This window comes from Astatotilapia calliptera, chromosome 13 (assembly GCF_964374335.1).
Source record: "Astatotilapia calliptera chromosome 13, fAstCal68.1, whole genome shotgun sequence".
Classification (NCBI taxonomy): Eukaryota; Metazoa; Chordata; class Actinopteri; order Cichliformes; family Cichlidae; genus Astatotilapia; species Astatotilapia calliptera.
This window is the reverse complement of record NC_137434.1, coordinates 13,777,378-13,792,394: the sequence shown is the minus strand read 5'-3', so window position 1 is coordinate 13,792,394 and position 15,017 is coordinate 13,777,378. Positions and strand designations below refer to the sequence as shown.

At 36.8% G+C, this 15,017-nt stretch overlaps 1 long non-coding RNA gene across 1 annotated transcript; it reads right to left on the bottom strand.

The window, feature by feature from the left end:
* Positions 1-3,513: 3,513 nt before the first annotated feature.
* LOC145419674 (uncharacterized) lies at positions 3,514-4,080 on the bottom strand. Its single transcript, XR_013900985.1, has 2 exons — positions 3,789-4,080; positions 3,514-3,710 (listed from the first exon to the last, which is right to left on the bottom strand). It is a non-coding gene; the product is annotated as an uncharacterized LOC145419674 (long non-coding RNA).
* Positions 4,081-15,017: the final 10,937 nt, after the last annotated feature.

Genomic DNA, 15,017 nt, shown 5'->3' with positions numbered 1-15,017 from the left:
TTTCTTTGCCTGTTGCAAGCCATTATCACAGGGTAGCATGCAATGTGAAGATTAAATGTTCTCTTATACTATTAGTTAAAAACTGAAGTTCCTTTAAGTCCATACATGTTAAATGTCTCATATAGACTGTCACAGTCCATTCCCTATCGGTTTGTTTGCAAAAGAAGAAGAAGAAGAAGAAGAAGAAGAAGAGTACTGGCAAGCTGGAATATTAAACAAATTATCAAACTGAAAATATCATTTTATTTTGTAGTTATTTTCCTGCTTGCTTGTTATGTTTTTCAACAACAAAGATAGCATTAATCTGCTTCCCACTAGCATTCACATAAAATTGTAATGATGCTTATATTAATGGGGCTTTAAAAGCGATTTGACTGCATCCCAGTGTTTATTAAACCACTTTAGAATTTGTCTAGCAGTGTGAAGGGACATATTAGCATCAAACAATATTGGGCCATAATGAGGGAATACTGTTTGGACCATAGGATACATCTGGTCCTATAAAATGGTCTCATATTCTTTGGTAGCTACTCATAATGCACTGCAATCATGGGACCTATTGTCTCATGAGCTGGATGTCTATACTATTATAGGACCCCTGCCATCCTGTTAAACAGTCTGCAACAGTCATTGCATTTTGAATGCAGTCTTTTATTTTCTCTCATTTAGACTTAGAGAAATGACCAAAAGAAAATCATTTTACTGTCTTTCAGTTATTCAGAGGTTGTTTGTGTGTGTGTGTGTGTGTGTGTTTTAGTTCTGCTTGCTTTGTTAAAACATAATTAATATAACAGCATAGTAATTTTCAGTGCAGCACTTATTCTCCAAGCTGTTCTATGTCTATAAATATGTGAAACTGAATTTCAAAACAAATATATATTACTTATATATTTTATTTGCTTTTAATGTGAACAAAGCTTAATGACATGTAAAATGTAACTCAGCTTTAATTTGTTATCGATGTAAGTCATGATTTTATTATCAAGTACAATATTTGTAGGCTTTTAAAATTAAAAACCAAATATTGAGTATTTAAAAAAATAAAAACATTACCTGCCTTTTTTTTATGGCAAAATGACATCATCCAGTTGTATCATATTTTAATCATGTAGATTAATATCATTTCTTATGGAACTGACAAAGGATGCATATTGAAATATTTTCCAGACCAAAGAAATGCATGTCCATTGATGGACGTTCATTTATCAAATTAAATGATGCATTAAAAGTATTGAAAAATATTAAGAGAGTAATACACTAGTCCACTGAAGGCAGTAAAAAATGAGTCTGTCTAATTTTTTTTAATACAAATGTCCTGTTTATTGTATAAGTTTACAGATCTTACACTTACAGGTGGATAGAAAGAGTCTAAAATGTGTTTGAGCTGAGGCAGAGTTCCAGTTGATTTTCATCTTTATCATCAGCGTTTATGCAGTGCAAGTTATAATGTGCAGCCTGAGTCTGGCTCATTTTCCCCAGTGCAGGCCAAACTGTGCTACTGGGGTGTGCAAATCAGCCTGTGGCATAATCTGTGGTAGAATCGACACAAATTCTACACTCAGACTCCTCCTAGCATTCGGTTATCCCAAAAAACTGGTGAAGTGCTACTTGCTGCACATAAGCAAAATTAATAAATAAGAGAGCTAAACCATTTATCCTAAATTTTCCTTTCAAAATAACTGAATAAATGATTCTTAAATGTATAATTAAAGATTGTTTTGCATTCCTTCAGTGTACTTGTCATAGAAAAAGGATGTAACTTTTTAAGCAAACTTTTACTGACTCATTAATGTGCAAAACGAGCACTGATTGTTTTCAAATTAGATTCAAGCTTAAGTAGTTCTTGCAGATTTCATACGAGAACGAAGGCGCAAAAATTACAAGACATGAAGACAGTGAAGTAAAATAACAAAGGGATTAAAAGTGACGAACCCTCTATCATACAACTGTCAAGGGGCTATTTTTACAAAAGCAGTTACTTGATAATGGACCTTTAATCTGCAGTGTTTGCCAGAAACCTTGCACCCTTCTACACACTTTTCTCTGTTATTAATTCGTTTTAATCCACCGCAGGACTTGAACAATGAAAAGTTTTTTCTGGTAGTTTATTTCCATTAGTATCTGGATAAATCGATCCAGCAGGATCCAAGACTGAAAAGCTATCTTCTTCTTCTTCATCTTACTATTATTATATTTAATGAAAAGAAAAGGCAATAAAATAAATAAAAAGGCAATTGGACCAGCAAGTCTGAGAAGACTGCCAGTCATTGGAATTCTTTATTACTAATGAGTCGAATAGATAAATGTTGGGTTTTTGGTTATATTTCCAATATTTAATATGTAATGAATTAGGGAACCAAAAAAAAATTCCTAAAAGTCTTAATTTGATAGGGACCACATGTACTAATTTTTTCTTAAATGTTTCCTTTGCCTCAGTGCCTTGTTTTTTGCAAGTTTAGTAAATGACACCAGTAAGGAAATTAATTTATCATTCAGTATGTGCAGATTCACACCCAGCAGGATGAAATCATGCAACAAGCTACCATAGTACTAGCACTCAAATTAAGCAATATACTTATTAATTAATAGCTAACGTGACCACGAACCAAAAAGATAAAGATAAACAGAATAATACAGAGTCAGCGTTTTTCTTTGCATTTCACTTGCTAAAAGGATGATGGTGAAATCATTAACATGAGGTCCATTTAAAGCTAGAGGAACGCTGAAGAATGCAACATCCCAACCCACATACCTAAAGAAATGTATACCCCACATTAATATATATTGGAAACAGTGCAGAGGACATTAATATAAATAGCTATTTTCTATATAGATCAGTTTTACTGGTCAAATGTCATTAGTGTATCACGGGTTTACGAACATCACTGCAGTATTTCAAGCTACATGAAATGAGACTGTTTTGGAAAAGTGATTTGAGTTACTGAAAATAGTGAAAAGTAAGCACTACTGTGCATGCATGACAGCTGCGTGGGTTGCAGTGAGCATTTTAGAAATCCTAAGTTCATGACTCCAGAGTCTCACATTAAAACTCAACTGTCTGAAAAATGTACCTTTATATTTAAATGTTATCTTTCTAATAAGGTTCGAAATGTTTTTTTTTTTTTTTTTTTTTACAAAACTACTCCGCTGGTAGAGAATTCAACTGTTTCAGATGTAAATTATATTTCCCTTCTTTTTTTTCTTTTTGCACAACTCCTGACATTTTAAAATAGTATGGCTAATTAATATCAGAATCAGCCTTAAAAACAACAACATTTGTTATATGTGGGATGTAACCTCCTTTAAATGTCATCCTGGAGCAGAATGGTCTCAAAGAAAAATGTATAACAGCTTTTTACAATAAAGAATATATTTTAATCTCATTACTGAATCTTTCCCGTTGTAGTTGTGCTGCTTTTGTTGGTGTTTTTTCTTTTCAATGACATAAAAACTGTCACGGGCTGCGATGGCAGACCGTGGAGTGACAGTGAAAGCAGGGCCCAAACGCGAGACTCTAAGTGAAGGACAGTGGATTTATTTACAGGAGGTGAAAAACACACAACTATATACAAAATCCCAGCACTGTGGTCCCGTGGTGATTCTCCCTGAATCCCACACAGTGCAGATGTCCGTGAGAAGTGAAAGGTGGCGACTCCAAAAAACTCCAATTCCCACACCGTGACTTTAGAGGCGTACTCCGCTCCCGATTCCTGGTAACACAAAAGGCAGAGGGTTAGCAGGGGATCTGTTTCCGCGGAGGTTACGTAAAAGCTCACGGCAGTACTGACGAGTTCTGACTCAAGGATCCAGCGTCGGCCTCAGCTCAGCTGCAGTCCTAAATGCCGTTCCTAGACGAGCGTAATCTGCTGCAGCTGGCAGAGGACGACGAGCGGCAGGTGCGGCCGTCTCTCGAGTAGACCACTTCCGGGTTCGCAGTCTCCTCAGCGAACCCACACCTCCGGAAGCTCACACAGAGACACATGGAGAGATGGAGAGCAAACCAATACAACACACGGAAAACATAAACATAAACATACACTGAAAATGCCTGAGCCCTGGGTCCCTAGACCCAGGCCATGACAAAAACTTGACAGATAAGATGATGATGTGGGCAGAAAAAAAGTACTCCACAAATGTAGAACCTTTATTATTAATTTTTTTTTTATTGTAGTCTTTTCTATTGTTGCTTTGAGAAAAGACTCTCCAATTTTTTATTTTATTTAGGACATGATCTCTGTGTCTTATGTGACACTAAAAAGAAGAAATCACATGTTTCTTTTCCTGACGAGACATCTTGATTGTAGACATTAAAAACAAAATTAATACAAAATAAAATGCAATTATTAACCTACAGTTTTTTGCAGTTTTGCTACTACAGACTTTTAAAAAAAATTAATTTACCATTGTCAATCTTGGATCAGTTATTATGCCAGAAGCTTATGGAAGAGTATGGAAACATAACACACTCCAACAGTGGACAGGTGGACATGAATCAGTCAAATTTAACTAAACTAAACTAAACCCGTGACCATAATTTATGGCTAAAATCTTCACTGGATTTATGCTACATATTGTACAAAACGTGCTTTTTTAATTGTATTTTTGTGTTTGTTTGTCATCAGTTGTTTCATCACACCTCTGCTAATCTTAATTATGAATTTAACAAAAAATGAAACATAAATATGTATTTTTTTTCTCCTTTTAACTGTACGTTAGCAAATTGATTTTGTAAAAATTCCTATTGTAAATTATTTTACATTATGGCGATTATCACGTGTGACGACAAAGCAAGCAAAGCAAAAACACTGGAACTGGGCCGTGTTACCATTAACTTATTTCTTCATCAATGTAGGCACTTCTGCTGCTTAAGAATGGGAAACATTTTCCTTTGAGCTCACACTGTTTTTTGACAAGAGAGTATTATATTTGTATACTTTGGTTTTAAACTATACCTGCTGCACAAAAGCAAAATGTGCAAAAAACGCTCTGAGCAGAATCATGCTATCAACTCAGCAGGAATTCAAAGTATGAATATAATGAGGAGAAAAAGCCACTTAAATGACTGCGTAGTTGTATTGAAGCTTTGAAATAAATTTAATTGTAAACCTAAAACATTAATTTTTATGACACATACCCATGCTTTCTTGAGTGTTTATCTGTTGTAAAATAATACACATAATTGCCATGTATTCAGCTGTATGCCATAGGTGTTTTCTGTATCTGAAGACACCATGCCTTTTTCTTGAATTAAAAAAAAAAAGTGAACCTATTGTTCCTGTTCTGACTCTGCTTTTTATCCTCCTTCAACAGGTATTATCTGTTTACAGCTCCCACTCTGGGGACCCAGTAAATATTGCTACTTTAACACTCTGCAGCCTCTGAGCTGTTCAACACGCTTCAGTTTTCAATGGATAAAAGCTAAATGTGTTTATCTCCTCTCTGCCACTGGAACTCTAGGAATGAATTTTAAACAAGGAACACAAACCAGCTAGCTACACCACAACATTAACACAACTGCATGTAGAGTCAAGTGGCCAAGTCATTACATTCTGCCCACAACTAGAGATGGGTTAGCTTATATTAAAAATTAATGTCCCAATATGCCTGCAGGGCCATTGTTGCTAACCTTGGTCCAGATACAGGATGCACTGTGTCCTCGGGGAAGGACCCGTGCCACCTGGAGTTACTTGGCTGACCTAAATCCTGGGCAACACTGATAGTGCCTGCTGTGACTCACCTTCTGTCTTTGGGTCTAAGGATATAGCAGGCAGTCTACCTGCTCTTTTGTGTGCTCTCAGTCAATTCCTGCTATAATATCAAAAATAATAAGAGAGTGATCTAGAGTCGTCTTTTACTCCCAGAAATTAGTTATCGTACCAGCAAATCTCTTCACAAACAAGCACAACAAACACAAACTTATGATTATTTTTTTGATGATCAACTAAGGCAGAGACTAGTTGTCCATATTTGTATATATATTGAAAAATATAGAAACTTGCATCAAATGAATGCTCACTATTTAGCTAAATGGAGGTTGTTTGTGGTTTATTTATTCAGTGTTCTTGCTAGGCTGTTGTCACCTTTGAGCAAAAGCTGAAAAAAACCTTACATTCATTGAAGAAAAAAAAATCGATGTTCATATATGTTTCCAGACATATAACATTATCTGTGTTTCATGATCAAGCTCCTGTCATAATCCTTTATAACATGAAAATGAACAAAGATGAATGAAAAATGATCGATGTCTCAATGCGGGCAGCTTATTTATCATCGGAACCTAATTTCTTTGATCTCTGACATCGTAGACAACAACTACTGAATGAAAGCGCTTTTCTCTGCAAACAAAGCCAGCTGCGACTCCACGAAATCATACACTATTTGTCCATCTGCTGGCAGACAATGTTCAAGATTTATCAGTGTCAAACATTTATTTTTTCCCCCTACTGCACACTAAAGTGTGTGTCATATCTAATACGGCTAAAGTGCACACGCTATCCAGACAGTGATTGTGAATAATCATATTCACTCAATTTGAACTTTATAAAGAAAGGTGGAAAGTCTGTTTAAAAGTACTTATGTTGAAGATAATGTAAAAGACTTCCCATTTCCTGTACTTCTTCATTGAGTTGAGAATTGAAGTGGATAATTAAATGTACTGCCCAGTGTAATTTGTCATGTCATGTGAAGGACCCAAGGCATTTTCACAGCGAGCAGATGCTACTCAGCACTTCTGTAGCAAAATCTTTAATATGGGTCACAGTTTCCTTAGCTGTTGTTCATGCCAGATGGCTAAGTTACAGGGTTTTGCCTTTCAAAATCACCTATGCTCACATTTTAATAGGATATAATTGCCTGTATTAATGAGATTCTAGTATATACTTGTCTCTGTGGCTGTGAGAAAAGTAGCTGAATCCCAGTTGCTCATACCGATCAGTAATGCTATATTGGACAGACAGTGTGTGTAGACACACTGGATAAAAAGGAAGAGGGCTGCTGGGTTGTTACATTCCTAATAAAGTCGAAGACATTCAAGAAATAACTATAAAACTAAATTCAACCAAACAGCATAGTTTCACTAAAAAGAAACACATCAGCATGATCGTCATGGCTCTGAACTTTAATATACTGTATGTACAAAGAGCTAAACAAACAATCAAGATTTCAACATTTATTTATGTTTTATCCTAAGAGTAACATTTCTTTTAATAAAGGGTGTCTATATTTACCGCAGATTGTGCGTAACCCTATAAGCACACAATTCCACTTTATAAAAATCTCTATAGTAGTAGATAGATGTGTGCACGACAATAAGGCCAAAAGAACAAGTTTTTCTTTATCAACAGGCAAATAGAAATGTAAAAAATAAAAAAGCTACAGCAGAAAATTACCTGTGACTAATCAAAACTGTCAATTAGAAAAATTATACCAGCCCTACAACAACGAGTCGGTAAGATTGAATCCATAGAAATGATTTTAGAACATTTTCATTTTTAGCTTGACTGCAAAACAAAAATAAATGTTTCATTTTCAAGGAATGTACCGTGCTAGTGCCCATTACAAGAAAATGGCCCATTTAGTGTTTTTTATTGGCCTGGCATCTGTACAGAAACCTCCAGGATACGAGGAGTTAAATACTGAAATGGTCTAAGATGTTATTACACAATTGCACTGACATTTACACAAATCACAAAGTTTTTCTCTGTAGGCTTTAAAAGTTTCTGAAAGTGCACTTTAGCTTAAAGTTTTTTAGTCAATTAGAAATGTATTTTAAGCCCTCCACAATACAAAAGAAAATGCAGAAGACCTGCAAACAAGCATTTATAGGTGCGGAACATGGTCCATCTTCGGTAGACACAGCATGACAGATAGGTTCTTTTGATTTGGCTCAAATGAGAAGCTGAGAGCAAAAGATGTAGAATGCTGAGAAACAAATGTAACCTCTTTTATCTTTTGCAACAAATACAGCCTGTAATCACATTCTGATCACTTCCACATTTATTGCAAAAACAACTCTGTAAGAAATGTACAAGCTAAAAAGGGATGCTGTTCAATTGCTTTCCCCAAAATAATACAGTAAAGTATAACTCGTGCTCTACATCACTTAACATTTCAAACGATGCTTAACCACCTGAAAGTGAGTGAGAAAAATGAATGGCCATGTATCTCATCACATGAATGCCTATGTGAACAGCATAAAGTCTAAATGTATTTATTCAGGCCTAACAAAGCATGCATTTAAATCCAGAAGCTTTTTAGAACCCTACCTTTTACTAAATTTGCATCTTTTTGCATTTAAAGTATTTAATATGTGGATAATATTAGCACTCAGGTGTTATCATTATATACAATTCCATAGCTTAGGAAAGTGCCCTTCTAGGAAGCGTGCTGCTTTCGCTCCACTCTGTGTTGTGATGAAAAAAAAACACTGACTTTATTGATTGTAGCAAAATAGTGGCTGTTGATTAAAAGACAGAACTGTGAGACTTTGACTTTTCAATCAATTTATTTATTTTTATTGAATATGAAAGATTTTAGATTGAATGATAGACTGAATGTCCTAACTCTGCATTATTAAGTCTGTGGTCATCTTTTACCTTGTTATCTTTTAGTCATTAAGCTCTGCAAACCTAATTTACCAGTCATGTCATAGTAAGCCCCTGTCTTAAAGACTGCTGGCTGTGTGCAGGGAGAACATCTGAAGTTATTGATCCACTGGACTCATATGACCTTCTGATCCAAATCACAGTAAGGCCTTATCAGTGACATCCAGGGATTTCTCTAAAGCTCTAATTGTCACTGAAGCTTTAAACATGAATGCTAGACAGAATACCAGAATATGCAACTTCTCTTTAAACGCCTGCTTTTGCCACGTCATAAAGCGAGACACAATGCGGTCCTGTATTAAAAACAATTCACCTGCACCTGTCACTTCTAAAACTCAGTGCCAGCTGCCACCCTGGAGGTTGGCCAAAGTGGCAGATTGTTACGTCAGCTTCCCTGAATTCACCCTAAACCCTCCCAAAAAACTGGCTGGATTTTGCTTATTAAAATACATTAAGTTATGTGTTATTGTGTGACTCATGACACATGCTCATTGGCCAATTTTGTTCTTACACTGACAGTACAGCCAGCTATTTGCAATCAGCACAGTGCCACACCTGCATTTATCTGTCTTATTTTAGTTTATCGAGCAAATATGATTTAATGGGCATTTCTTTTCTTTTGAAACAAATTGGTTAAAATCCTGTGGTTTTGTCTTCACAATGTGTTTTCTATTTCTCAGTGTTTTTCTGAAACTACACACCTTGACAGGCAACAACCAGACAGAGATGTTTGGCTATAATGGTGAAAACCAAACGCACCATATTAGTGCAAAGATCATAATAAAGACCTGGACACCTTGCAGTCAGAGTCGCCCATGAACTCCTCAGTATACCAGAGTCAAATGTCAGGCCATCTGTCTGACAGCTAATGTTGGGCCAAAGTGGGTCATGCAACAGGACAAATATAGAGAATAAAAGAATAAAAAAGAAAAGAATCAAGGTGTTGCAACTGCCTATTCAAAGGCCACAGCTCAACCTGGTAAAACTCTTATGTAAACTTTCTTTTCAGCATCGCTCAATATATTGCTAAAACATTTGTTATGATGCAAAAAAAAGAGGAATAATTAAAAATGTGCAGAAATTACCTTCTGGTGCACCAGGGGCTTCATGCTGAGGATCACACACCTCTGTCTTTCCTGTCATTATCTGATTGATGTGCCAGGAATACCCAGTCATAGCAAAATGCCAAACATTACTGTTACAAAATAATTTGTTACCAAAAATAATGAGCCCTCCTATTATTCACTTTTACAAGCCATCCAACCTGCTGCTATTACAGGACACAGTTCTGAACTATTGGAATTTTCAATCCACTACTGTGATCTGTTTAGTCAATAACAGAGTCCCACAGTTAGACTTGAACTGAGGGCACGCTCAGCATTTTAAAACTATTATACTAACAAAACACCCAGAATGTTTTGTTTATTTGTCATGTCGGTTTCTTGCCAAAGGGTTGTTCAGCATAAATGCATGTCAGCAGTACAAAGACAAACAGCACCAGCTAGGAACATCTGGAGCACTCGTTTCCTTAGTTTAAGATTTCAAGATGATTAATAATATCTTAAATAACCAATTATGTGGGCTTTGTCCATTTGCTTAACATTGAAACAACATCAGTGAATGTACACTGCATCTAAAAGTATTGTATTCATGCCTCGTGACTAAAATTAACATATACAGACACATTGTTGTTGCGGTTCAGGATCAGGGTCAGCCATGGATTTGAGAAATTGCCATTTTCAATCACGAATGAGAAAGATTTCCTTTTTCCAAGCAGATTTTATAAATTGTTTGTTACAGCGGAAAGCAGAGAAAGCTACAAGCAACTGATTCTGTTTGATGAAGCCAGGTGAGGGGCAGCCAGTCAAAAGAAAGCAGGCTTTCACTCATGGGGTCAGGCGCTATTATGGCTTGTTGGCGGCAGTGGATGATTTTATTTATTTAGTTATTTATTTTAGTTAGTTATTCTTAAAAAAAAAAAACGCTGAATGAGGGCTGTTCGATATAACGATATATATCGGATGACGATATAAAAACGTCTATCATTTCATTTTACGCTATCTTTTTTTTTCATGGTGTCGCAAAATAAACTGTTTACGGCTATATTTTTTCATCGTTTTGATGGTCACTGTAGTGGCTATATTAATTTCTTGAAGTTCTCTCTTTCTCTTATATTTAATATAACCACACTACTCGTTAGCAACAACAACGGTAACACCATTGCGTGTCCGCTTGTTTATGTTCCACATAAACCTTTCACAATAAAGCTCAAAATCCTGTTGAGACTTTTCAAAATAAACTGAATCACGTGAAAGAGCAGATTATTTACGGATGAGAAGTAAAAAAGAGCCGCCAGGTGCTTAAAAATAAACCTTAGACTCAAACATTAGAGCAGGCTTTTCCCCGCAGCACGCTTTGTAATAAATACTCACAACTTATGTCTAAAAATGTATAGTTTCATGCATCTGTTGAAACACTGGACTCCAGCTGCATGACGCGCAGCTGGAAACACTTCCCGCAAGTCGAGCTGCACGATATTCACAGAATTTACAGAAAATGTTACATTTTTGTGATTTATATCGTTATCGGACCATAGAATTCTTATTTCGGGATATGATATTTTGGTCATATCGCACAGCCCTACTCTGAATCAAGCAAAGCTTCTCTAGTACAGGTCAAGAACAAAAATAAGCTTCTACAAATGAGATTCGATCCAGTTTAAGATTTGTGAATGATTATGGTTTGGATTGAATGTGAATAAGAATAGTGTCTCAAGACACTGAATAAACCAATAACCTGATCTTTCCCTGCCAGTGCCAAAGCATAACCATAAAAATATAATATTAAAAAGTGACTATGAGATATACAGTACACCGTTTTTTCGATGGGATATGTAATGTATATGGACACAATGTGAAATATGTGAATGTCTTACTTGTTTATTATCAGCACATTGAAAATGTAACTTTAGTTTCTGGAGACAGGGTTGTATCAGTAAAAAAAACCAGCTAACTAATTTATGACTACTGCTGGCATTATCTTGTGCAACACTGACTGCATAATAGAATATTGCTCTCATTCCCAGTTGGGTCAGGGCTAAAAAGTAATACATGAAATCTCTGTGGTCAGATGACCTGCTTCTTTTGAGAGAAGCTCACTCTTTGGACACACAAGACGAAGCCATTCAACTCACCCTTCTCCTGCTATCTTTGTTCGATTTAAGAACATCATTATGATTTTCTTTAAGTCACCTTGTAATTTGTATTTATGAAAAGAAACCTTCATCTCTCCATCTTAATGAACTATTTAAAATTAAGTTTCTATGTGAAAAGAGGCTTCTGACCCGGCATACATAAAAACTCCAAATTCTACAAAGAGTCAGCTGGAAAACCTAATAATGACATTTAATACTATTGATTTACTTAGGTTATTCACTTTCAATATGTACCAAAGTTTGCTTTTGTTCTCAGGAATTCTGAATGCAACAAATAAAAACTACTATAGTATAAACTATAATAGGTCTGACTTCTTACCTCTAAAGAGATTAGGATTCATCTCCAGATGCAGAAAACAAACTAAAGTGAAACACAACGACTGTCCTGAGATGACAGATGGATGTTGTAAGCCCACATAATCATCACATATTTAATGTTCCCTTTTTTGTAAGGCCAATGACTCATTGGCATTATAGTCTGCAGTTTCATATAAAATATTAATGTGTCTCTACAAGTCTTTAAAGTCTAGCCAACTTAACACTTGCAGCACACCTAAACCCCATATCAAACAGCAGCAGCTGCAGAGAAGCCCCAAGCCACCTCAGCTTAATCCAATTTGACTGGCCATCACTGTGGGCGATGCTGGATGGAACATTATGTGAGGTGGATAGAGCTTTTTACTCTGCATTAGTGGAAAGGGATTTATCACTCAGCATTTGACTTTGCAGTGAAAAAGTAAATTGGTCAAATCTTAATATTTACACACTTGTGTTCAACGATGGGGCTGTTTGAGTGATAAAATGAGCAATCTACCATTAACAGTAATAGAAACATACAAACAAAATACTGGGTCTTAGTCATTGGAATCTAGTATTTCTTTTATTTTTTCCTTCTACTTTTCATAATTAGAAACATGTAATTTTTTTAAGTAGCTCACAGGATTGTAAGCAATGTTGGCTATCACTCTTTGACCTTGAAATGAAATCGGCTGACTCTTTTTAAGGGTAGATGCACAAGTTGGACAACCTCCATTTCTGCTGCTTGGATGCTTCACAGCCTGCATATAATTTGTAAACTGGTGAATTGTCGGAGGATTCTGAGCTCCAGTGACAGAGAAAGTGCAAAAATAAGCTTTTAGCTAATCCACGCCAAACATATCAGACATCTGTCACTCGCAGTGCCGGCCAGCCTTCTGCTTCGCAAGCTCATTTGGTGCTTGAAACTAAAGATTTCAGGCACCATCTTCAAATTTTGCTGCTATATTGCTCTCTATACCTTTCCAGCTGCATGTACTCTATTTTCACTGCCAACATATCAATGGTTCCCTGTGGTTTAAATGTCAGTAAGATGCTCATTCCAACCGACAGAATTAACTTACAGTCAGCTCAGCAACGGGGGGCCCAAATGATGGGATACACCACATCAGGAGATAATGGCACTCACCTGAGCTGCAGCACAGTGAAAACAACAAAGATGTGAGCAGATGCAGAAGCACGGTGGCACTGTGATGGCCCCAGAAAAAGAAAAGCAAAAAAAAAAACATGTGGGATAGTTTTTTTCAGATTTTATTTGAGGGAAAATATGGTAAAATATGTCATGATTCTGCTCTGTCTTTGACAACAAATAAAGCATTAGTGGGTACCGTTCCTTTATATTCACACATTCAAAACATGTACATTCTGTTGCATCTCTCCCTCTGTCTGTCTCTCTTAAAACAGATGGTGAGAAGGATTCAATCCTGGATCAGATGCGCACACAGAACAGGTACCATATATAGCAGCAACTCATTTCTCTTCAGCACTGTGTTACAAAGGAGTCTTTTTCAAAAGTGCTCCACTCTAAGGAACAAAACGTTGCTCAATGGGATAGCCCATAAGCCTAACAGTGCTTGACACAGTTGTTTTTTTAGCACAGCAACTGTTTGTGTCCTAAATGAGCTCTAATTATTAGGAATACTTATGTGATCGTGGCTGAAAGAAAGGAAGAAAAACTGTGCCGAGGAATATTGCAGTATTGTGTTTTTGTGAGTTTTTTAAGAGTGTAAGGAGACCGGCCTTTACATTTGACCCATCCCTCTGTTAACTCGGAGCAATTGGTATAACTCAGCATCTGTATTTCCTTAAAATGTGAAACAGAAACATAATCATGTGCTTTAATGGGGATTTTTAAAAAGTGTGCTTCAGTGGACCTGGGAAATGTAAAACTGAAAAGCTTTGGCACCCTCTGCTGTTAAAGTGATTTCTAGATGGCAGACATTTGTGCAGACCTTTGATACGGATATGGCAGAAAGCAGGAAGGCAGTCGTGCAGGCTGATGAAAAGAAAGATGAGAAATTGATTCTTTGTGAGATTTCAGGCCAGTATTTTGCTGTAAATAAACTTCCTATTGAATTTCTCTTTTTTTACAAGAAGATATCTCACTTTGATTCATGTTGGCTTTTTTGACAAAGCTTTTTTTATTCATTATTTATACAAATTCACTACTCTCCATTGAAAACACACATTTTCTTTTCACGTTGTTCAAAGTTCTTCTACCCAGGTGACGATTCCCAAAGGAACACCAGACTAATTGTTGCTGTTGGCTGTTGCATATCCACATAATGCCGTGCATCTTTTCTCATGCTCCCTGGAGTACTGAGCATTTCCGAGACTGTTATTTGTCGGAACAGCGCTTTGCCTGCATGGTGTATGGTGCGCTCTGGTTATCCAGGGTGAAGTAAGACAAACATTAATTGGTGGTACTGGATCCTTTGCTCTGTACCTGCTGTGAGCCCACACCACGCTTCGGTGTGGCAACCCCATCATCCCTCCCATCCGAAATCTCCTCTGACAGGGCCAGTAGCACAGAGCTCCTGGTTATCATTTATCATCCCAGCAGATTGGCTAGTGTAACATGCGGCAGACTGATGGGTCATCCTCATGCTGGGGACCTGGCTGGAGTAAAGCCGTGGCGAGTTGTCTGCATGATTGGAGAGCTGAGAAATGGAGAGGACGGCTTGTCATTAAAGAGAGAGGCTGGACCTCTCTAATTCATCTCACTAGTCACTGCGTTGTGGTGTAAGTTCTTCAGACAGCTCCAATATCATATTAGCACACCTGCAAAGGCCCCAAGAGGGAAGAACAGGCCTTCGTAGTGGTGTTCCTCACGTGCTCCCTCAGAGATGTACACCAGAGATTGCCCCATTAATATATCCCACAAC